Source organism: Mytilus trossulus, unplaced genomic scaffold, assembly GCF_036588685.1.
Source record: "Mytilus trossulus isolate FHL-02 unplaced genomic scaffold, PNRI_Mtr1.1.1.hap1 h1tg000138l__unscaffolded, whole genome shotgun sequence".
Classification (NCBI taxonomy): domain Eukaryota; kingdom Metazoa; phylum Mollusca; class Bivalvia; order Mytilida; family Mytilidae; genus Mytilus; species Mytilus trossulus.
Window position 1 is genome coordinate 2,027,762 of NW_026963302.1, and position 17,398 is coordinate 2,045,159.

Sequence of the window (17,398 nt, forward strand, 5' to 3'; positions counted from 1 at the left end):
GTAAATTTTAAAATTGTTTGTATGCACATTGAACGACAAATTTATGTGACGTATACAATTTTCTGACGTCAGACACTCAAATCAATGAATGTGTTCGTAGAAAGTAGATGTTATTGTGGTCTGTTGAATTGTTACTTTTAAAAGTGTTATACGATGATGACTGATGTACCCATATTTTGACTATTTTATTTATTGTGTCTGTTTGTTTGACGCATCAATGTAAATATAACGGAATTTGAAGAGATTTTCATGAAAGTGAGTGTTAGCGCTATATTTTGCCATGTGATTATGGACTTTCCGAATTGAATTTCATCTAAATTCAGTATTTTTGTGATTTTACTGTCTTTTAAATACTAAACCTTCGTGATGTGCCAGAAAATGAACTAATCTTATCGAATGCATTTTAGTTTTGAAGTCATCATATTTACTATGGAGGTAACCTCCGAATATTATTATACAAATAATATGACATATAGGCAAGCATATAAGCAATATATAAAGACAAGAGAACAACCAATATTACCAAAGCACAGGAAAGGGAAGTTAGTTCAGTGCCACGTCATATAATATATATATTATATGCATCAAAGAAACATAAAAAAAGGAACATACTTTTAGACAAGAGCACATCAGTAAAAATCAAAGATGCAAGACAATAATACAAATATGTTTCACTAAAGCACAATAACGGGATGTAGAAGTACAGAGACAAGTCATACAAAAAGGTATACACGCATAGCCCTTCAGTGAAACTAACAAACAAGAATATCTAAATGACAAATCACACTAATAGGATGTATAAGTACAGAGCCACGTCAAACGTATCCAAGGAACAAAGAACAGAAGCAAATATGAACGAATACTTAAATTTTATACAAAAACATAATAGCGGGATGTATAAGTACAGTGCCACGTCATATGTTATAAGGACAAAACAAAAGGCATATCGACTAAGCACATTTTCAAACATGAATAGCAAGTTTACGACAATTAACATAGAACAATAACACAATGACGTGAGCCAAATTATTATCCATAAAAACTGGACTAAAGAGTATAAATAATATTCATAAAGACAAAAAAAAATTTAGTATAACTCTGTATCAAGTTGAGAAACATCGTCAGTACCGAGAACCTAACGTAACGGTACCCAAATTGCATCTATTTATCAAAAATAGCAGTAGACATCTTACAAGATTTCCTAAAGACTAAACAATTTATATTTTTATGATTTAATACTATGCACATTTTTCAAGATATGTAAAAATATTCAGATATGCACAAAACGTTCACAGTAGTTATTAATAGATGAAGTGTTTACTGAAAAAGCAAAATGTCCTAAAACGTCATCTTTTTTAAATGATCAAATACAATATGTTACAAGTATCCATTTCAAAAAAAATTAAGAGTATTTATCATGGACTATATTTGAAGAAATTAAACAAAAGCTCTGTTGGTAGACTTTTGACGATGCGAACTTAAGCATGGATGCAATTTGGGTACTCCTTATTTCAGAATCATTGATGGTTTAGAGGTCAGTTTAGACCAATTTTTCTATGATTTCATATGGATTAATAATCAAGTTGGTGTGGCTACAAAATAAACACAGAATGGACATTTTTGTCTTTATCATAAAAAAAACGTAGGTGAAAAAGCTGTCAAAATAGGTGCAATTTGGGTACCGTCACGTTATACTTCGAGACTCGTGTATTACTTGTGAAGACAAGTGATGACACACGACCATGTTAGTAATATGAAAACGAACAAATATAAAGTTGTAAGATATACATAAACATGTTCATAAAATATAAACCCTCTTACTGCCGACAGATTTTCACTCAAAGCTAATAGCTACCAGGATTAAATAAATCATCATAGATACCAAATTTTTGAAGTGCAAGAAAATACCTAATAAAATTAACGGTACCAATTTTGACGTCTATGACGTTACAACAAACAATGACGTCATTCGACATATAACGTCACGACATAATGACCGTTTTATTTGGGATCCAAAGAAGAAATCATTATACAGTTTTATCTTCGGTCTTTTAATTGAAAGAGATACAGCATTGATGAGAAGCTTGCATAAATTTAACTATGAATATACATGTGTTGCTCCGGTAGAAAGAGGATTAAAGCTGCATGATATGCAACGAATTTGAACTAATCTGCGACGAGTCTACTTGCCTGCTTCCGAATGAAACGGAGTATATTCCTTGTATGCTTCCTTAAGGCGTTTTTTATTAATAAGTATTGAAATGTGCATTGTTTTAAAATGCAGTATCAGTATTTAGTTCTTAAATAGTCTTAAATCAATCCTTATTCTATCTTATTCATTCTATTAAATGTGACGTCAGTTTTCATTTTATATGATCTATTTTACAAATTCAAATGACGTCATTATTTTACAGTTTCAAATATGACGTCACTTGGCGTTGAGGTTTAAACTTTTTCGGATGTGCCTACTAGTGATGCAAATGTCTGGTTATTAGTCCAGTCAAACTAAGATTTGACCTCAAACTAATTGCAACAGAAAATGTTTTAGTTCTAATCTATACTATTATGTCCTTTATATACACAGGAAAAAGTCCCAAAAAATCTAACTTGAGGAAAACTCAAAATCAGCATTTTTGATTTCCTATGGAAATTAACATTGGAAGGGGAGATAACTCTTGCAAAAATGAGTCTTTTTTGGGCAGTTTTTGGTTGTTTTTCTTGAAATTTATGTAAAGTATGATCTTTAATGGGGTTGTAAGTTTGAATATGACTAAATTATATAAGCTTCTGCTCATGAAATGTACAAAACCGAAGTGTTATGGGTAGTTTTATTTTTTTCGTGCACTTTTCATTTAAGAAATTACAAATTTGAAGCTTTGTAACCATTTTGAAAAAATAATGTGAAAATTTGGTATTGTTTATATCTGTATATTATATTGTTTCAGCAACTTACTTATCTAAAGAAACTTTAAACCACAAAAAGAAGAATACATGCTTAATTTTTTTTATTAAATTTGAGATTCTTTAAATTGACATGTTGAAAATCTGGATTTCTTAATTTATTAGTTGACCATTTATTGAATTTAAATCTTGATAAAATATATGAAAACACCTTTAGAGTTGTTTGTTATACTTTAAAGACAGCTAAAAACTCAAGAATCAATACATTCTGATGAATAGAAGCGGTAAAGTTATAATTTTGTATCAATTTTTATTGATATTTCTGCCTTTTTTGCAAGAGTTATCTCCCTTTTTAATGCAAATCTCCATAGGAATTTTAAATGGTGATTTTTTAGTCTTCCTCAAGTAAGATTTTATGGGACTTTTTTCTGTGTATATTTGGGGTATAATGCTAAAGATTAAAACTTAAAAATCTTCTGTTGCAATTACTTTCAGGTTAGGGTCAAATTTATGCTAGATTGACTGGACTATATGTAATGTATTTCAGTTGTTTCCTGTAATCAGTTAATACTTCAGTTTTATCATGAACATCTTTTGTATAGTCATTTTATAAAATTTACTGTTTGCCAGAGTATAAGAATAAGAATACTTTATTAATCCAATTATGGACCCTTGCGGGTTTTAAATTTCATACAATGATTACAATGATTTGTCATAACAATGAAATAATAAAATGAAATACATGACAATAGAACACTGAACAGTTATTGCATGCACATGGAATAGAAAGTAATATGGGAGACAGGAGACAATCAATTATTCCCCTTTAAACAGATGTGGTGTTTTGAGTTGCATAAAAATGATATGCAGCCCCAACTGATTAGATGTACGGGTATTTTTCTCCCATAAATTATTCTAAATAATAGGGATGTTCTGGTAACTATTAAACAGAAAAACCCTTGCCGTTTGTGGCACAACTTTTTTTATCATTTGGTCCTCGATGCTGTTCAACTTTTTTTTGTACTTGTTTCGGCTTTCAAACTTGTAGCTGGGCGTCACTAGTAGGTCTTGTGTGGACAAAATGCACTTCTGGCGTATTAGAATTTTAACTTGTTGCCTTTAGTTGGCCGATTCTTTGTCAATCATGTTCTCCAATTTATTTATATTGTAGTCCTGTGGTGTTGTGTTCAAATTACAATGTGTTGTCATTTTAATGTTATATTTCACATGGCCATAAAAGTGCGAGGTTTGGCATGCCACAAAACCAGGTTCAACCAACCATTTTTTCCTTTAAAAATTACTTGTACCAAGTCGGGAATATGGCCATTGTTATGTTATAGTTCGTTTCTGTGTGTGTAACATTTTAACGTTGCGTCGTTTGTTTTCTCTTACTTTTGAGTGTAAATTCACATTGCGGTAAGACGTGTCACGGTACTTGTCTATCCCAAATTCATGTATTTGGTTTTCATGTTATATTTGTTATTTTCGTGGGATTTTGTCTGATGCTCGGTCCGTTTCTGTGTGTGTAACATTTCAGTATTATGTCGTTGTTTTCTTATATTTAATGCGTTTCCCTCGTTTAAGTGTGTTGCCCCGAATTTTTTTTTGTCCATGGATTTATGAGTTTTAAACAGCGGTATACTACTGTTGCCTTTACTTATCTGTGATAGACCACGTTCTGCTGTTTTACAGTTCCCGAATGACATGGAATGTGGTGTCAGAACTCTTTGTTCGGGCTGAAAATAAAATATTTATATAACCAATCAAGAAATATGATCAAATATGGATGTTTTTATTGTAATAATACACCTTTTTATATCGTTATTTGTCAGCCATTATTGGATATCAAACAGGATCCCGTAAAATTTTGACGTTATAAAACAAAATATCTGACGCCACAATTGAAAAGTGATTGTGTATGACGTTCAAAGTTCAAGCAGCCGGGATTAGCGATAAGATGTATGAGATTGGGTGCCATCCTTTATCATTCCAGTGTATGAAAAAAATGTATTAACTCGGTATTATAGTTCAATATTACCAACAAATCTTGTGGCTAGTATTTGCATATCTATTATCAAAGTTATGTTTATCAGTTAGTGACTCTTCAATTTTGTACTTGTTTGGCTTTCGAAATATTTTGATATGAGCGTCACTGGTGAGTCTTGTGTAGACGAATAGCGCGTCGGGTGTTCTAAATTATGATCCTGGAACCTTTGATAACTATTGGTACAGTATTATTTTATTTTTCTTTATGAATATTACTCTACCTGTTTTGTCTGTTTTTGTGGTATCCATTTAACGTTCCTCTGTATTTATACATCCCGTCATTGTGTTTTTGTTGTATGCTTGTTTTTTCAAGTTTTGCTAATATGCTCTGTTGATATAAGAAGATATAATAGTATGCGTGCCAATAAGACAACTCTCCATTCAAGTCATAATTTAAAACAGATCCTTTACACATGTAAGTCAAATCACGGTCTTCCACAAGACGCTTTTGCCCTTTAATTGACTAATAAACCATTCGTCTATATACGACTTTTTTTCATAAGACGTGGCTCTGTATTTATACATCCTGGTATAGTACTATAACTGTTAAATCCTATCCCATTGTTGCTATTATGGTTTGTCTGTATAATTTTTTGGTATTTCTTTGATAGTTAAATTCCTGTGTCCAGAGACAAGAGAAATGGTGAATTTGTCGAAGAGACAACAACCCAACAATACAGTACTAACACCCGAAGGCCACCAAAGGGTAATCAATGCAGCGAGGAATTCCCGCATCCGGAGGCGTCCTTCAGACACATGTAAACTAGTTCAGTGAATATGAACGTCTTATTAAATTCAAATTTATACACAAGAAAACTAAAATTGATAATTATACAAGACTAACAAATGCCAACAGCTCCTTACTTTGGACAGGCGGGGTTAAACATGTTTTTGAGATCTCAACCCTCCCCTATACTTCTAGCCATTGTAGTAAAAATGTGTAGATATGTTTCTGCTGTGTCCAAATTTGATTATGAAACATTTAGATTTATGCATTTTTCACTACTTTTTGTAACATGTTCACCGTTGGTACTCTTTAAAAAGTTATCATCACATTCTCTGGACTAGTAAAAATAAGCAGGCTTTAATTAAAATGTAATAACAATAATATGTATAATTAAAATCAAAAACCTCTTTAATAGCATATGAATTCTTAGCTTAAGTTAAAGAAAATACTAAAGAACTGACAATTACACACCCAAAAAAAAAACTTTGAGATTTTTTTTCTCTTACTAATCGTATAGTTCACACAAAAAGTGGTCATTTGAAAGATATAAATCAGATGCCCGTTGATAACGAGAATGCAGGATTTTTCTCTATTTACCCCTAGAGCTGTACCAGAGATGGTATACCGCTGTTCGAAATCCATAAATCGATAGTGAAAAAACAAATCCGTGTTGCAAACTAAAACTGAGGGAAATGCACAAGAGAACTATGAACAAGCATATCATTCTTTAAATTGAATATCTGAAAATTGATAAAATTGTATTGCATGCGCATGGATCCAATTGAACCTTAAGAATATTATTTATCACGATTACCTTAAATTACAAGTAATGTCAGTGGTATCAGTTCTTGTTAAAATAGTAGCATGAGGGAGTTATTGCCGTTGTTGACAACAAACACTAGTCTTAAACAATTCATTTTTTTTTAATTTTTCGCTTGTCCTCAATAAATATATTTATCCTCTTTATTGACCACCGTGACTTACCAGTATGTATCCCTTTTCACTAAAAGCTAATAGTACACAAAAAAACGAACGGACAACTTACTCCATTAATAATGTAGTGGCTTTTCTGAGGCTAATACTTAAGACTTATTTGATGTTCAATTCTTTTTCAAGTGCCTCCAATTCCTGTGTTCCTGTTGATGCTTCCAGTGCAGGAAATGTGTAATTGATACTGGTATGCGTTGCTTGGTCGACCTACAATGTTGGCAGTTAAACTAGTATTTTTGCTTGCAATTGTTAAGCATTCTTTCAATATTATTTATTTTTATGCTTTTCATTTAAATTTATAAGATATGTAGGATCAATTAAAGTTTTTATAAAAGATTCTTTCTTAAATATTTAATACCTGTCGTTGAATCCATCCCAATCATCTCGATCCATCATATCAGATAAAATTATTGGTTGGATCATCCCTGTATGATTGAAGTGAGTCCTGGGCAAATTGCAGTAACCTGAATTCTTAAAATTTCTCTTTCTAAATACTCTGCAATTTGTTCGATGTTTGCAAACGGAACTGTAAACGCCTTTCCAGTCCTCAAAGGCACGAACCTTTCGCCAGTCGCACTTTTGCAATGGCTGTCAAATAACCAAATTTGATCACCTTCTTTTATGGACGCCAATGAAAATTCGCCTTTTGTGACAATCAATGGTGATGGTTTTGTAAGGTGGTCTGCCAAAACACTTGTTAAAAGTAGAGTTTAAATTTCATCAAGTTTCGTAATGCGCATGTTGTCATGGTAAAAAATCATACCTCGCCATATATCCAGTATTTTTGCAAATGCTACTATTGTAGGCATAACTACAGGGATGATCCCTCTTAAAATAAGATCGTCAAGGGAAATCCGATCATCGTTATCAGATGAGATTTTGAAAAGTGATCTGCGAAGAATTTTTTTTTTAAATAATTGAAATCAAATGAAAAAGAAACTCTTCAAGCACTTGCTCATTATTTTGTTTATAAAAATTGAAGTAATTATTTTCATATCTATTATCATCATAACTTTGTTTACCACTTATTATAAATATATGTAATATAAAATATAAGATCATAAAGAAATAGATAACAATACTTAGTATTAAACACAAATCATTGTATTAGAACACAAATCATCGTAATTATTGTATGAAATTAAAAACCCGCAAGTTAATACAGTATTCTTATTCTTATAACAGCGAGTTAAATACAAAAATACACCACTTTTATAAATACATTTAATATTGAAAAAAAAGATTATTAAGAGAAAGATTACAATACTTATTTGCTACTTCGTTCTTTTTCAAGATTAATCAAAACATATTTTTGTAAGAAAAAATTGTCATGCCTATAAATATTCGATAATTTAAGAAATTTATCTTAAAAACGTGTTATACTATTCTTTAATATGTCTTTATGAATATTACTGTTTAGGTCGTTTTTTTTTATATCCATTTGACGTGGCTCGGTACTTGTTCATCCCGTCTATGTGTAATTAAAATACATATATGATCGTTTTTACGTCATTTTGATTAAATGAATAAAATCTTTAGGGGAAGAAGTTCTAAATTCTTTCTCAGATTTCCAAAATGCAGATAACACCTGGGAACACTTAAAGTATCTTGTTTATCCCAAACCCTATCCAAAGGTCGAGAAAATTTGTAGGTACAATTATCATTTTTCTTCTTATTTTCGGCAAAGAAAACTGAATTTAAGTGATAGATGTTTTTTGTCTATCTAATTCTCCTATGAAATCTCCACACGTATTAGCGTTGACAACGCCGACGTTTCAATCGGAATCTTACTCTTCATCTGATATATTCAATTCGGTATGAAGCTCTCAAAGAATCTCACTATTGATTATCTGCATTTTGCAATTTGGAAGAACATCATTTAAACTTTTTCTTAAAGACATTCTGCTGCTTTTCACTCTTGACAAAGTTGCGAAAAGTGAAAAGGGTCGTCAAGTAGAGTAGCTGACGCACACGTTGTTTGTGTTATTTCTATTAAATGCACAAGTGCCATAAAGTATAATAACATTATATGTTTTTTTAATATATATTTGTTTGTTTATTTGTTTGATTTGTAAGTATTAGGTTTGTTTTAGTGCAAGGGGAATACTCTAAATCGACTACTTCACTGTGTCAGAAAATTGGGTCATGTAATCAAAGAAAATAAACATGCATTAAGTACTAAATGTAAGTAAAACATGGAGACAAAAAATTCATAATTAAAATCAGTCAATATAAAACAAAAAAAAGAATAACAGAATGAAAATGATTGCAAATATGACATCAAGTCACAAAGGCAACTTTGAAGGTTGTTATATTCATTTTACATGGTTTTATTTTGTTTATAATTTTATTTCATGTCATTGAATCTCTTTTCCAATGAATGGATATACTGGATGCATGCATGCGTTGGGAGATACGAAGTAGTCTATTTGTCTGATATAAAAAAAAATCAGTGTCTTGGAACATTATCCCATTTTCATAACAAACTTGAAATGAAACAATAAAAAACACAACTCAGAAAATGCTCATACATTTCTGAAAAGGTGTTTCTTTTAGAATATAAGATACTTAGAATTTTCTGTAAAAAAATCTGGCCATAAACCACAACCTGGCTTGTTGCTAATTCTTGAGGACTTGGGTTCTGACATGGCTTTGGTTCTATCTGGTGTTATATCCATTTAGCCCTTTTCGCACTCTCTTGTTTAACAAGAAATTGATAGCCTGTTTTTCGCGAGGCTTTAACCTGTTAAATTTGACCCGTACTTTTTGTATATGCACAGTCATATATTTCACGTTTACGTATTTTTTCAAAGCCACTACATCACGAGACTTTCTACCTAGACCACAACCTTCAGCTTCTAGAGTCTGCTGTAGATGCATGGTCTATGGCTTTGCGTGAAAAATTCTTATTTTTAGGTAGGTATGTAGAACTATTGAATGACTCACATTTATTAGTATTACTGAAAAAATGCATCTGATTTAATAATGTCTGAGAAAGTTTCATTTCTAACAATGCTTTTGTTAATAATTTGTCTGTCGTTTCAAAGACACAATTTGTAAACCATGACTGCTAAGGCTAATAAGGTTAATTTTCACACCACCATTACATAGCGTTATGCTCCATCTTCATCATGTTCCACTACTACTACTACTATACAATTCACGACAGACTTAACAATACGGGGACAAACATTTTGAAATTTGTTGTCGGTCACCACTATATTTTGCAAATAATGATTTCATTATACCGTGTGAACGTTATTTAAATCATTGGATAATCTATTTTAATATCATTCTTTTTGGCCTTTTGTAGCTCCAGGAAACATACCGACACTTAACTTTGCTCGGAGTACTTCACGCAACTGACTTTGACCTCTGTGTATAGTATCTGCCAGTCTATTTACTGACCATAAAGGGTCAAATATTTCTTGCATTGCTTCTTATAAACATTGTACACATTTGGCCTACCCATAAGTACAATAGTCCACAAGTAAATCATGTTTTGCCATATTTTTTTTTAACATATTTCATTCACAAGATCCTATTAACTCAAAGGATCATACCTGTAAGTATTTGCTGTACAGTACTCGTGATTAGGACATTTTATGCCATAACCTTTACCGCGTAACCATGCACCATCCAAGCAACGTTCGTTTAAAAAGTGAAACCAATATCATGATTGTCGGGTTTATTTTCATGGGCAATACCAATTGCTTGTGATTCATTTTGTCCCATTTGATGCCTTCTTTTTATATTCACACTCTGATAGGTACCATCCATTTGTAATTTTACGGGACTATTTTAAGGTTTGTTTTTTCCTTCGAAATTCTCAACCACTTGTTCGGTTTCATTTTCAGGGAGTTTTCCAACCTTGGAAGCACACAATATTTGTTATTCTCTGCATTGTTCCTTTTGGCATAGGAGGAATATATGAACTAGTCAAAAGTAATCGCACGCTTTCCTATTAGTACCAATACTACAGTTTATCACGCCAATCTGAAACTCATAGTTTATTGTAGCACTCTTGCGGCCAAGACGTTCTGTCTTAATTTCTATACACAGTTTGTATTTTTTTCTGAAATAAATTTACACTTGGTACACTTTATTTCCCAAATCAAACTAAGACCCCATCTAGTCTCTTGTACGAGTTCAAAATGTGGAACACCACACTTTGGAATTTTATTAAAATGACAAATTATAAGATTATTGGTCATTTAAATGTTAAGATATCTATCAACTGTTCTATTTTCAGTACTTTTCTCCTCTATATATTCATCTAGATAATAATTAGACATTTTATGGGCCCTTATTAGTTTGACCGTAGTCGCACATTTTTCGGTTTTTGTGGCTTCATAAGATTGTTTATCGTAACTCTCGTTTGAGTACAACTTGATTTCCTTTTTCTCTAAGGCGGGATAACCAAGCAGATTATGTGGTAGTTTTAGGGGTCAAATCTGTAGTGGAACAAGAAAATTAAATTTTAGGTGGTGCAGGTGAAACTGGCACAACTGAATTTTTCAACACCTGTGTAGATGAAGCAACACAGTTAATAACACCAAAATCTTGATCTGTTGCTAAGGATTAAAAACGCGATAAAAGTGCTTGGTTACCGACCTTATATTGGTTTCTTTTCCTATTCCCTTTCATTATTCATTAAATATGCACTCATAGTCTGATTCCCTTTCATTATTCATTAAATATGCACTCATAGTCTGATTTCAGTTTGTCCGTCACCTACAACAACATAATTAGTTAACTGACCAACTTGTAATTTATCAAATAAAATATTTTAAACCTTTAAACTGTTTATTTGCTGTCTGCTTTCTCATTCAAAATGGCTACTGAGGAAAAATCTGACTTTTCAGTGGTTTCAACTGGAATAGAGAAAAAGGTTTTTACACCTGGTAAATCTATATTTTCTTTTTTTAATTTTTGTTGACAATCCATATTTTGTTACACTTGTATAAACTTCATCCCATTCTGAAATCTCTGCAGATGTTTCTTTTTAATCTGATGGTGACATGTCAGAAACTTATTTTTACTTGTGGAAAGTTAGAATTTGTCTTCTGGATTTCCAAATTTCTGAATAATTCCTTTTACCAGTTTACGGTCTCTGGAATGTGGACTGTGGACCTTTAGATATGTCATGTTCGATGTTGGTCTGAATAAGATTTGAAATCAGATTGAGAGTCATTAAACATATTAACTTTTTGACTGGGCTTTGGAACCATGAAAACCACTTCTATCTAACTCCCTACATCTATGAATGAGGTATCTTCTTAGAGAGTACTTTGAGATACCAGCCCCTAATCTAGCATTACTTGAAAGAAATGTACTAGATAAGTTAGAAAGTTTCTCAGCTATGTCTGTATATAATAAATGTAAAGGTTTCATACGCTGTGAATTCTGTAAATGAAAAATACGACTCAAAATGTACAAACGTAGCATCATTCTGAAAATATTGAAAAGAGGTTCAGAATAACGTGACTTCCAAGTAAATTGTGACTTCTTCAGCACTTTCTCTTCATTATAAGAACAATACATTTTGAAAATAAAATTCCATAATATTAGGGGGATTTTCAAGATTTCATCTTTACACTTTAAATTAATTTTACGTAAAGCCTTATTGAAACCTCCTTTGAGACAGTAAACTTTTAAATGGATTGTTCATTTTGCTGGAATACTTCAATTACTCATTTTTTATATGTTTCTGTGATAAATGAGTGAAATTTACCCCATTTTTTTATATTCATTGGCCTGAAAAGTTGAAATTTTGAGGGAATGAGAGGTATAAATTGACCAAAAGAGACCTTATAAAGAAGACCAAAAAGTCCATTAGTGGTCTTGATTTTCCTAAAATCATTTATTGGTCCACACCAGTCTATCTTGATGTGGCTTGGTTTGGATCTGTCGAAGAAATTTTGCTCGAATCGCTGCAGATGTCTTCTTTTATTATACTAGATTTTTTTTCAAACTATTGAACTGATTAGGACAAAACTTAACAGGAATGCTTGAAATAACCAGTATTACAAACAGAAAAAGTCATATTCAGTTTATTAAAACAATAATGTCTTGTAACCTTTTCAGTTTCTATAACTGTAAAATTTCCAAACTACTGGATAAGTATTCAGTCGTTTTGAACAGCTAGTCCTCTGCAGCATCTGATCTAGAAAAGGAATTAAAATTATTGTAACAAAATTAAGGAAAACAAATTTAATTTTCCACATGTATATCAAAAATAAAGTAACGCGTAAATAGCTGACGTTTATCCTCACTGTCAGTTTAAAATTCACCAGTGTTCTTTCCAGAAATTTGTCATTTACTACACATTGTACAACAGTTAGGTTAATACATTTGTTCAACTTATTAAAGTGGGATTGGCAAAGATGAAAAAGGTATCACTGGTACTATATTCTGTAAACTGTGTATGCACAGAAATCGAAAAAGCATTCTCAAAAACTGGAACATTGATTTCAGTATAATGGTGAATATCGGAACTAATACATTTATGTACACCCATCAGCATCTGCAAAATTGGACAAAAACACTTGTTAGTCTCAGTACGTTTTTTTTAAAATGGGGAAACCTCTGGTTTAGTGTGGAAATCATTCTGTACTTTGGAAACAACTTTTTCAACTTACCCACACATTTTCTGCAAATGCAGTCTGAATCAGCAATTTTGTATTTTGAAGAAACACAATTAGTAAAAAAGTCACTCACTTTCAGAATAAAATGAATATATCTATTTGGTATATGATCATTATTACAATATGCACATAGTCGTGGTCTTCTCTCTGAGTTAATCTTATACCAATATGGTCATACATACACTTTTCTATCTATCTAATAGCTAATACAAAAATCATCAATTGCTAAAAAAAATCAATCTCTACATATAGCTACAGTACTTTGACAAAGTACAATGTCTCATCCTGTTATCGTTAACAAATAAAAACTCTTAACAATCACATTAACATTCCGGAATTAGAATTAAGGTCAAGGATTCCTTATATTCCATAAAAATTTTGAAAGTTTAAATTTTGACCTTTAAACTACGTAGTCACGATAGTTATAGATATATGTTAGTACTAAAATGGTAAGCATTACTGGAAGACCTCAGTAATCATACCATAAAATTTATATCAAAACATTTACCTATATATAAATAATTACAATAAAAAAAGAAAAATAGTACTGTAGCAATGTACATTACATATAAAGGGCATTTTAAAATGTCTGCCACTTTCTGTTACCACTGGTGTTCTTCTTTATGGGGCTTCTAATGCAGAACTTCACCGTTTTGGATGGGGAAACAGTTCTCTCTGGGATAAACTTTCTCTTCAGAGGGGAACGGAGACGTGTATATGTCTCATCCTGTAAACGTTAACAAATAAAACTCTTAGTAATACCATAAACATTCAGGAATTAGAATATAAGGTCAAGGATTCCTTATATTCCATAAAAATTTTGAAAGTTTAAATTTTGACCTTTTAACTACGTAGATATTTCTAGATATATGCTAGTACTTAAATGGTAAACATAACTGGAAGACCTCAGTAATCATACAATAAAATTTATATTATAACATTTACCTATATATAAATAACTACAATAAAAAAAAGGAAAATAGTAGCAATGTTCATTACATATAAAGGGCATTAATGTCTACCACTTTCTGTTACCACTGGTGTTCTTCTTTATGGGGCTAATGCAGGACATTTTAAGATGGGGTAACAGTTCTCTCTGGGATAAACTTTCTTTTCAGAGGGGAACGGGGACGTCTATATGTATACGTAAACGGGGTCTTACGGTCGACTTAGGTCTTACAATATTACCTCTCCTTATTGCAATTTCAACTTTTTCCAACATTAGATTTTTTATCAGTTGTTTGTTCATTGTCTCTAGAAGTGTATTTCCTTTTTTTACAAAAGTTATCAGTTGCTGGAAGGGTGACTGTGGGGAATGAGGATCATCTTGTACGGACATAAGGTTTCAACTGGAGGTTCAGGTAGATGTTGTAAAAATGTAACTACCGAGCGGAATAGTAGACAAGGTATTAAATTAACAAAGAGTTATAAATAAAATAATTTATTATGCAGGAATATTAATTTCAATTCTTCAACGTCAATATATGATTCACACAATTTAAACCAGGTCAAAGAACCTGCATAATGTCAGTGTTTAGACAAAAATAACAAATAGCAATAAAAATACGTTTCAATAATAAAATGAACAATTCCAAACTTAGGCCAGGGTTAGGCTAAAATTGTTTCATGGCAAAAACGCCACCGTAAAATACAATGTGTAACCGAGTTCACCGTCTCTTTACACAATTAATATCTGAAGATGTGTAAATATTTGCTAAAATAGCTTAACTTTGCTACTTATTTAAAATCACAATCCCAAACGAAAAGCATCCGTTCTCTGGGACAGTAACATTCCATCTTACCAAGTTGTTTACGTTCGCAACCAAGATGTCATTATCACCGACTTTTTCCCGTTATTACTTACATTTTGCGGGTCTCGTATGTATACGCGATCATTACACTGACAAATATGCATGAACATGAATTATATACAATAAGTAGTTTTATCCCATAATAACAATATTTGAATAAGCACACCCGGAATTAAATCCCGTATTTCAGAAATAACTTCATTGTTGTGCAAAGAAGTCAACTCTTGCACAAAACATGGACCTAAGGTTTGGCGGAAAATGTGTCAACACAGTAAACTCTACCGAAAACGTTGATTAATAAATGAAACAAGACTAAAATGTGCTTTACCAGGTCTGTCATACCTTTACACAAATTGGGCAAACAGAAATAATACGGAAGGAGTGATATTTCATGAGAAATCATTATTAAAGATCGAGGTTTAACCAAATACCATTTTAGTTTCACAACATAGATATAGAATGGGATTCATACCAAGTTACTGGGACATCAAGCTTTCCTCAACGTCAAACAGAGGCTGCTGAACAAAATCTGATAGCAAAGGTCTCTGGACTGAGCCTGGAGGACATTTAAGTTGCGATGACATGGCTGGAGGGTCGGAGAGATATAGGCTCTGATCTGCCAAGTTAGACATCTCAGCCACCACCGCTCTTGTATCCAGAAGCTCAGTGGAAACTTCAGTTTCAGCAAACACATGAGCAGTTGGTTGCACTTCATTTGTGGAGGGCACAGACGGCAAGTTTAAAGGTGTAGGATTGCAGGCCGGATTACTTTTTAAATAAGATGTAAGAGCGGACTGTAAAATTGCAAGATTAATTGAAGGGATAAATTGCTGTGCAGATCAAGCTTCGGCGGAGGGCTTGGGTTTTCTCTTTGTAATCCAGAATAACAAAGAGTTCTCCTGCTCCCACTTGGAAAGGTGTAGTTTAGTATCAACCTGATGTAGCTTAGCATTTACTTTTGCATAGGCTGTATCACTGCCTTGGTATATCCCTTGCTCAGAAGAAACAAGTCTTGCATTATTGTGGGGAGCATAAACAGATGGATGCCTTTTCATAAGCTGTTTTTTGTCTGTAGAAAAATGACATAGCTCGCAAGAGAGCATATGTCAACAAATTGTTCACACGAGTAATGCTTGATGGATGCCCTCTTCTCTCCGAAAACATGGTACACTGAAACTACCTTCCTCGATCGTTATCACCTTTCTTGGTTAAATTTATCATGGGGGAAGCTATTTTGGAAAAACGTTGTTTGAATCTTTGGTAATAACTGGCTACTCCAAGGAACTGTCTGACCTGTGTGATGGATTGATGAGCGTCCCATTGTCTCACTTTCATTAGGTTGTCCGGATTTGTTCTAACACCATCTTCAGACACAACATGCCCTAAGAACTTAACCTCAGTCGGAAAAAAACTGATATTTATCTGGTTTTAATTTTAAACCTGCCTCTCTTATTTGGTGTAGAACTTACCGTATTCTCCCCATATGCTCTTCAAATTTTTTTACGAAAAATTATTACATGATATAGGTAAATAAGACATATGGACCATTGTATGCATTGTAGTACCAACTCCATTAAACGATGAAAAGTTTGGGCGGATGATTTGAGTCCAATGGGCATTCTGGTAAATTCGTACAAGCTGTATTTGGTGACAAAAGCGGTCTTTTTTCACCGGGACCTGCAAAGTAAATATGATAGAACCAGCTATGGTATCTGGGCCATCTTGAATTCTATGTAAGGGAAAAGCATTGTCATAACATAATTTATTTACGGCGCGAAAATCTATCGTTAGTATTACTTTAGTATATTTGTAGTACTTTTCTTTAAAACAATACATAAAGGACTTCCCCAGGGTGATGTTGACTTTCTAATTATGCCCTGTCTTTCCATCTGTTGGACAATTTTTCTTTCTTTATCATCAAATGCTAAATGTACTCGCCTAGGAGGCTGCTTTATAGGTTTGGCTGCTGTTCCAGTATCTATACTGTGTTCAATGAGATTGGTCAACCCAATGTTATCTTCATTCTTTGAAAATATATAATATTTATTCAAAATCACGTAGAAGAGATGCTATCTCTTTAAAATTAAGCCTTATTTCTACCATCTGGGCCTTCTTAAAAATTTCTAAGAGAAGGGGAGCAATGTTGTTGACTTCATTTGGTTCCCAATTACTGGTACCAATATTAGGTTTAGATTCAGGTCTCATCCTAGTAACAAATTCCGAAAAGACTCCTACAGGGTACCTTTATGCTGATTAAGTGGTAATCGTCGAAAACT